Source organism: Lolium rigidum, chromosome 3 (assembly GCF_022539505.1).
Source record: "Lolium rigidum isolate FL_2022 chromosome 3, APGP_CSIRO_Lrig_0.1, whole genome shotgun sequence".
In the NCBI taxonomy this organism is placed as follows: Eukaryota; Viridiplantae; Streptophyta; class Magnoliopsida; order Poales; family Poaceae; genus Lolium; species Lolium rigidum.
In genome coordinates, this window is record NC_061510.1 from 9,798,248 (window position 1) to 9,807,867 (window position 9,620).

Here is a 9,620-nt window from a genome sequence, read left to right on the forward strand (position 1 = left end):
AATTCGATTCAAATGAATTACTCAGAGGAGGATACCACAATGTCATACCTATCTATGAATAAAACAATGCAAGCAAATATTTTTGACATGCTACTCATATTAATAAATTGGAACTAAACATGAGAGGTCATGAACTACTAGACTTCATTAAATGACATATACCTCACATGAACCAACTAAGCACGCTCACATGGATGAGTATATGTACAAAAATGAAAACAAATAGAGTTCATACCAGCCTCTCACCACAGTCGAATTGTCGTAGATCGTCATTATTGCCTTTCACTTGTGTAGCTTGAATAATAGGAAGTGAAAACCAAGCTCCAACCACCGAAGACCGCTGAACTCCATAGTGAACTTTACAAAACCAAAGAAGAACAACAAATATTTTTGGTGTTTTTCGAATTGGAAACAAAAACAAAAGGAAACAGGCAAACAAAGCAAAATCTTTTTGGATTTTCTCATAGCAAACTAATGATAAATAAAGCAAAATAAGAACAAGAAACCAAAATAAACAAATGGTGAAGAGAAACAACAGAACTATTTTTGGTCTTTTTGTGTTTTAGGAAAGAAACAAAGCATAATCACTTTCAGTAGCATCATGAGCAAACTCAACAATATAACTATCGCATAAAGCATTCTTATCATGAGTCTCATGCATAAAATAATTACTACTCCCAACATAAGCATAATCAATTTTATTAGTTGTAGTGGGAGCAAATTCAACAAAGTAGCTATCATTATTATTCTCATCATCAAATATAGGAGGTATAGTATCATCATAATAAGCTTTATCCTCCATAGTAGGTGGCACCAAAAGACCACTATCATTATAATCATCATATATAGGAGGCAAAGTATCATCAAAGTAAATTTTCTCCTCAATGCTTGGGGGACTAAAAATATCATGCTCATCAAAGCCAGCTTCCCCAAGCTTAGAATTTTCCATATCATTAGCAACAATGGTGTTCAAAGCGTTCATACTAATATGTTCCATAGGTTTTTTAATTTTCGCATCAAACCATCCATGTCTTAAATCAGGAAATAGAATAAGAAGCTCATTGTTGTCCATTATGCCTAACTAGTGTAAACAAGAAACAAAAAGATGCAATTGCAGGATCTAAAGGAAATAGCTTCGAGCACACACACAACGGCAACGAGAAAGTACTTTACCCGAGACCGGAGTATGAGAGCCTTTTACCTTTCCTCCCCGGCAACGGCGCCGGAAAAGTGCTTGATGTCTACGGGAGCTTCTATTCTTGTAGACAGTGTTGGGCCTCCAAGAGCAGAGGTTTGTAGAACAGCGACAAGTTTCCCTTAAGTGGATCACCCAAGGTTTATCGAACTCAGGGAGGAAGAGGTCAAAGATATCCCTCTCATGCAACCCTGCAACCACAAAGCAAGAAGTCTCTTGTGTCCCCAACACACCTAGTAGGTGCACTAGTTCGGCGAAGAGATAGTGAAATACAAGTGGTATGAATAAGTATGAGCAGTAGTAACGGCGCCAGAAAAGTGCTTGCTGGCGTGTGGTTGATGGTGGTAATATTGCAGGAAGTAAAGATGCGGTAAAACGAGTAAACAAGCAGCGATAGCGATATTTAGGAACAAGGCCTAGGGATCATACTTTCACTAGTGGACACTCTCAAAATTGATCACATAACAGAATAAATAGATAAATGCTAGACTCTACACTCTCTTGTTGGATGATGAACACCACTAACTGTGTAGGATTACACGAACCCTCAATGCCGGAGTTAACAAGCTCCACAATATTCAATGTTCATGTTTAAATAACCTTAGAGTGCATGACGAGATCAACATAACCAAACCAAGTACTAACATAGCATGCACACTGTCACCTTCACACTACGAAAGGAGGCATAGATCACATCAATACCATCATAGCAATAGTTAACTTCATAATCTACAAGAGATCACAATCATAGCCTACGCCAAGTACTACACGATGCACACACTTGTCACCATTACACCGTGCAGGAGGAATAAACTACTTTAATAACATCACTAGAGTAGCACACGGATAAATTGTGATACAAAACACATTGCAATCATAAAGGGATATAAATAAGCACTTCACTATGCTCTTCATAACGAGTGAATAAGTATTCGTGAAATATAGCCTAAGAGACCCACACGGTGCACACACTTGTCACCTTTACACACGTGGGACAAGGAGTCTCCGGAGATCACATAAGTAAAACCCACTTGACTAGCATAATGACATCTAGATTACAAGCATCATCATATGAATCTCAATCATGTAAGGCAGCTCATGAGATTATTGTATTGAAGTACATAGGAGAGAGATGAACCACATAGCTACCGGTACAGCCCCGAGCCTCGATGGAGAACTACTCCCTCCTCATGGGAGACAGCAGCGTTGATGAAGATGGCGGTGGTGTCGATGGAGGAGCCTTCCAGGGGCACTTCCCGTCCGGCGGCGTGCCGGAACAGAGACTCCTGTCCCCCAGATCTTGGCTTCGCGATGGCGGCGGCTCTGGAAGGTTTCTCGTACCGTGGCTCTTCCGTCTCGAAGTTTTAGGTCAGGGACCTTTATATAGGCGAAGAGGCGGCGTCAGAAGGTCAACGAGGCGACGACACAATAGGGGGGCGCGGGCCCCCCCTTGGCCACGCCAGGGTCATGTGTGGTGGGCCTATGGCCCCCCTCTGGCCTCTCTCGGGTGTTCTGGAAGCTTCGTGGAAAAATAGGATGCTGGGCCTTGATTTCGTCCGATTCCGAGAATATTTCCTTACTAGGATTTCTGGAACCAAAAACAGCAGAAAACAGCAACGGCCCTTTGGCATCTCGTCAATAGGTTAGTTCCGGAAAATGCATAAATATGACATAAAGTATGCATAAAACATGTAGATATCATCAATAATGTGGCATGGAACATAAGAAATTATCGATACGTCGGAGACGTATCAGCATCCCCAAGCTTAGTTCCTGCTCGTCCCGAGCGAGTAAACGATAACAAAGATAATTTCCGGAGTGACATGCCATCATAACCTTGATCATACTATTGTAAACACATGTAATGAATGCAGCGATCAAAACAATGGTAATGACATGAGTAAACAACTGAATCATAAAGCAAAGACTTTTCATGAATAGCACTTAAAGACAAGCATCAATACGTCTTGCATAAGAGTTAACTCATAAAGCAATAAATCAAAGTAAAGGTATTGAAGCAACACAAAGGAAGATTAAGTTTCAGCGGTTGCTTTCAACTTGTAACATGTATATCTCATGGATAATTGTCAATGTAAGGTAATATAACAAGTGCAATATGCAAGTATGTAGGAATCAATGCACAGTTCACACAAGTGTTTGCTTCTTGAGGTGGAGAGAGATAGGTGAACTGACTCAACATAAAAGTAAAAGAAAGGTCCTTCAAAGAGGAAAGCATCGATTGCTATATTTGTGCTAGAGCTTTTATTTTGAAAACATGAAACAATTTTGTCAACGGTAGTAATAAAGCATATGAGTTATGTAAATTATATCTTACAAGTTGCAAGCCTCATGCATAGTATACTAATAGTGCCCGCACCTTGTCCTAATTAGCTTGGACTACCGGATCATCGCAATACACATGTTTTAACCAAGTGTCACAATGGGGTACCTCCATGCCGCCTGTACAAAGGTCTAAGGAGAAAGCTCGCATTTTGGATTTCTCGCTTTTGATTATTCTCAACTTAGACATCCATACCGGGACAACATGGACAACGGATAATGGACTCCTCTTTAATGCATAAGCATGTGGCAACAATTAGTGTTCTCATATGAGATTGAGGATATATGTCCAAAACTGAAACTTCCACCATGATTCATGGCTTTAGTTAGCGGCCCAATGTTCTTCTCTAACAATATGCATGCTCCAACCATTAAGGTGGTAGATCTCTCTTACTTCAGACAAGACGGACATGCATAGCAACTCACATGATATTCAACAAAGAGAAGTTGATGGCGTCCCCGGGAACATGGTTATCGCACAACAAGCAACTTAATAAGAGATAAAATGCATAAGTACATATTCAATACCACAATAGTTTTTAAGCTATTTGTCCCATGAGCTATATATTGCAAAGGTAAAGAATGGAAATTTTAAAGGTAGCACTCAAGCAATTTACTTTGGAATGGCGGAGAAATACCATGTAGTAGGTAGGTATGGTGGACACAAATGGCATAGTGGTTGGCTCAAGGATTTTGGATGCATGAGAAGTATTCCCTCTCGATACAAGGTTTAGGCTAGCAAGGTTATTTGAAACAAACACAAGGATGAACCGGTGCAGCAAAACTCACATAAAAGACATATTGTAAACATTATAAGACTCTACACCGTCTTCCTTGTTGTTCAAACTCTTTACTAGAAATTATCTAGACCTTAGAGAGACCAATTATGCAAACCAAATTTTAGCAAGCTCTATGTATTTCTTCATTAATAGGTGCAAAGTATATGATGCAAGAGCTTAAACATGAGCACAACAATTGCCAAGTATCAAATTATCCAAGACATTTTATCAATTACCACATGTAGCATTTCCCGTTTCCAACCATATAACAATTAACGAAGCAGTTCAACCTTCGCCATGAACATTATGAGCTAAGAACACATGTGTTCATATGAACCAGCGGAGCGTGTCTCTCTCCCACACAAGCATTTATTCAAACAAAAAACAAAAACAAAAACAAACAGACGCTCCAAGTAAAGTACATAAGATGTGACCGAATAAAAATATAGTTTCAAGAGAAGAAACCTGATAAGTTGTCGATGAAGAAGGGGATGCCTTGGGCATCCCCAAGCTTAGATGCTTGAGTCTTCTTGAAATATGCAGGGCTGAACCACGGGGGCATCCCCAAGCTTAGACTCTTCACTCTTCTTGATCATAGTATATCATCCTCCTCTCTTGACCCTTGAAAACTTCCTCCACACCAAACTCGAAACAAACTCATTAGAGGGTTAGTGCATAATCAAAAATTCACATATTCAGAGGTGACACAATCATTCTTAACACTTCTAGACATTGCCCAAAGCTACTGTAAGTTAATGGAACAAAGAAATCCATCCAACACAGCGAAAGAGGCAATGCGAAATAAAAGGCAGAATCTGTCAAAACTGAACAGTCCGTAAAGATGAATTTTATTGAGGCACCAGACTTGCTCAAATGAAAATGCTCAAATTGAATGAAAGTTGCGCACATATCTGAGGATCACTCACGTAAATTGGCATAATTTTCTGAGTTACCTACAGAGAATTAGGACCAGATTCGTGACAGCAAGAAATCTGTTTCTGCGCAGTAATCCAAATCTAGTATGAACCTTACTATCAAAGACTTTACTTGGCACAACAATGCAATAAAACTAAGATAAGGAAAGGTTGCTACAGTAGTAACAACTTCCAAGACTCAAAATAAAAAAACAAAATTACTGTAGTAAAATAAACACATGGGTTATCTCCCAATAAGTGCTTTCTTTATAGCCATTAAGATGGGCTCAGCAGTTTTAATGATGCACTCGCAAGAAATAGTAGTTGAAGCAAAAGAGAGCATCAAGAGGCAAATTCAAAACAAATTTAAGCCTAACATGCTTCCTATGCATAGGAATCTTGTACACAAATAAATTCATGAGGAGCAAAGTGACAAGCATAGGAAGATAAAACACAAGTAACTTCAAAATTTTCAGCATATAGAGAGGTGTTTTAGTACCATGAAAATTTCTACAACCATATTTTCCTCTCTCATAATAACTTTCAGTAGCATCATGAGCAAACTCAACAATATAACTATCGCATAAAGCATTTTTATCATGAGTCTCATGCATAAAATAATTACTACTCCCAACATAAGCATAATCAATTTTATTAGTTGTAGTGGGAGCAAATTCAACAAAGTAGCTATCATTATTATTCTCATCATCAAATATAGGAGGTATAGTATCATCATAATAAGCTTTATCCTCCATCGTAGGTGGCACCAAAAGACCACTATCATTATAATCATCATATATAGGAGGCAAAGTATCATCAAAGTAAATTTTCTCCTCAATGCTTGGGGGACTAAAAATATCATGCTCATCAAAGCCAGCTTCCCCAAGCTTAGAATTTTCCATATCATTAGCAACAATGGTGTTCAAAGCGTTCATACTAATATGTTCCATAGGTTTTTTAATTTTCGCATCAAACCATCCATGTCTTAAATCAGGAAATAGAATAAGAAGCTCATTGTTGTCCATTATGCCTAACTAGTGTAAACAAGAAACAAAAAGATGCAATTGCAGGATCTAAAGGAAATAGCTTCGAGCACACACACAACGGCAACGAGTAAAAGTACTTTACCCGAGACCGGAGTATGAGAGCCTTTTACCTTTCCTCCCCGACAACGGCGCCAGTAAAAGTGCTTGATGTCTACGGGAGCTTCTATTCTTGTAGACAGTGTTGGGCCTCCAAGAGCGAGAGGTTTGTAGAACAGCAGCAAGTTTCCCTTAAGTGGATCACCCAAGGTTTATCGAACTCGGGAGGAAGAGGTCAAAGATATCCCTCTCATGCAACCCCGCAACCACAAAGCAAGAAGTCTCTTGTGTCCCCAACACACCTAGTAGGTGCACTAGTTCGGCGAAGAGATAGTGAAATACAAGTGGTATGAATAAGTATGAGCAAGTAGTAACGGCGCCGAGAAAAGTGCTTGTCGGCGTGCGAGTTGATGGTAGTAATATTGCAGGAAGTAAAGATGCGATAAAACGAGTAAACAAGCGGCGATAGCGATATTTAGGAACAAGGCCTAGGGATCATACTTTCACTAGTGGACACTCTCAAAATTGATCACATAACAAAATAAATAGATAAATGCTAGACTCTACACTCTCTTGTTGGATGATGAACACCACTAATCGTGTAGGATTACACGAACCCTCAATGCCGGAGTTAACAAGCTCCACAATATTCAATGTTCATGTTTAAATAACCTTAGAGTGCATGACAGATCAACATAACCAAACCAAGTACTAACATAGCATGCACACTGTCACCTTCACACTACGAAAGGAGGCATAGATCACATCAATACCATCATAGCAATAGTTAACTTCATAATCTACAAGAGATCACAATCATAGCCTACGCCAAGTACTACACGATGCACACACTCGTCACCATTACACCGTGCGGGAGGAATAAACTACTTTAATAACATCACTAGAGTAGCACACGGATAAATTGTGATACAAAACACATTGCAATCATAAAGGGATATAAATAAGCACTTCACTATGCTCTTCATAACAAGTGAATAAGTATTCTCGTGAAATATAGCCTAAGAGACCCACACGGTGCACACACTCGTCACCTTTACACACGTGGGACAAGGAGTCTCCGGAGATCACATAAGTAAAACCCACTTGACTAGCATAATGACATCTAGATTACAAGCATCATCATATGAATCTCAATCATGTAAGGCAGCTCATGAGATTATTGTATTGAAGTACATAGGAGAGAGATGAACCACATAGCTACCGGTACAGCCCCGAGCCTCGATGGAGAACTACTCCCTCCTCATGGGAGACAAGCAGCGTTGATGAAGATGGCGGTGGTGTCGATGGAGGAGCCTTCCGGGGCACTTCCCCGTCCCGGCGGCGTGCCGGAACAGAGACTCCTGTCCCCCAGATCTTGGCTTCGCGATGGCGGCGGCTCTGGAAGGTTTCTCGTACCGTGGCTCTTCCGTCTCGAAGTTTTAGGTCAGGGACCTTTATATAGGTGAAGAGGCGGCGTCAGAAGGTCAACGAGGCGACGACACAATAGGGGGGCGCGGGCCCCCCCTTGGCCGCACCAGGGTCATGTGTGGTGGGCCTGTGGCCCCCCTCTGGCCTCTCTCGGGTGTTCTGGAAGCTTCGTGGAAAAATAGGATGCTGGGCCTTGATTTCATCCGATTCCGAGAATATTTCCTTACTAGGATTTCTGGAACCAAAAACAGCAGAAAACAGGAACTGGCCCTTCGGCATCTCGTCAATAGGTTAGTTCCGGAAAACGCATAAATATGACATAAAGTATGCATAAAACATGTGATATCATCAATAATGTGGCATGGAACATAAGAAATTATCGATACGTCGGAGACCAACGTGCTGGAAGAAGCACCAGGATACGTGGCGGTGTACCTGTCGGAGGGCTCGGCGTCCTCGGAGTCGTGCTGCTGGTGGAAACCACGTATCCTCAGTTGCTCATCCACCTCCTCCTTGGAGCGCGACCACGGTCTCCTGCGAACACTGAACAAATCGGTCTGCGGCAGGGGGATTTCCCTCTCATCCCCATCAATAAACAACATTCTATAGACAATATTTTCTAAGTTAGAGTCAGTTGTGACAAATTGGTGACTCTTCATAGCAGCAATATCAAGCCTAATAGGTGCTAGTTTCTCATCACTAGGATCAATAGAAAGACCTAGATGCGCAACAACACGTGATGCAATAATTCCTCCATAAATAGGTACCTTACTATCTAAGCGACGAGTAATGAGAGCACCAAGATGATAAGGAGTACCTCCAGTAAGTGCAGCAACTAGAAAAGCAAGATGATAACTAGAAATATTGCTAGTGTTCTCCCTACCAAGAATGCTAGTAGCAAGATAGTAAGTGAAATATCTAATGGCAGGGAGCTGAATGTTCCTTATCTTGCCGCGCTGAATGGTGCGGCTATCATTGGTGACTTCTCGATAGAGTTCCGTCAAAGCTTTGGGGCGGTTCTCAATCCTCTTCGCTGTACCTATAGGAGCGATATCCAATGCTGCACAAAAATCCTTCAACTTCATAGTAACAGGCCTATCATAAATACTAAATTTAACTATTGGTGAGAAAGCTGAGTTGCTAAATTTAAAGCTTTCAACAAAAATTTTAGTTAGCCTGTAAAATTGATCCCCCTCATCTTCCATGTAGGTAGATAAACCCACTCTATTGATGAGAAACAAGAAATCATCAAGTAGCCCTGCATTACGCAAAAAGTCAAAGCATGGAAAGGATGAAGCATTAGGAACCCCATTATCCTCTTCAGCCTCAAAGCTAGGTGCGATGATATCCTCATCATAGGATCGCCTAACTCGAGTGGCTTCCCTTGAGGGCCTTGCCGCTCTTGTCGTATCCCTCTCGAACACTTCTCCAAAGGTATGGTTATGCATTTTCCTTTTCTGAAATTTTTCAACAATCATTATAAAAGTTGATTTTGAGACATATCAATGAGGGGAACTACTATAGGAACTTGGTAGAGTACTAAACATGCATCAAAACTAATTTTTACAACTTAGAACAAGCATGCAAGCTCACTTAACATGTCACCTACAGCAGCAAAATATTCAAGATATACTCAACCAAACAAAATTCTACTTGGATGATCGGAGGAGTCACATACCGGAGAGCAAATGTGCCAAATTTCAGACTGAAATCTGGGCTGAGCAAAGAGATCGAAAAATCCTGAGCTCTTGGGCGAAAACGCGAGTGAGGATGAACTGGTACGAGTTTTTTCGGGAGAGAGAGTGAAATGAGTGGAAGAGATGATTGAGTGGGGCCAGGTGGGGCCCTCACCACATGGTGGCGCGCCCCCCTCCTTGGCCGC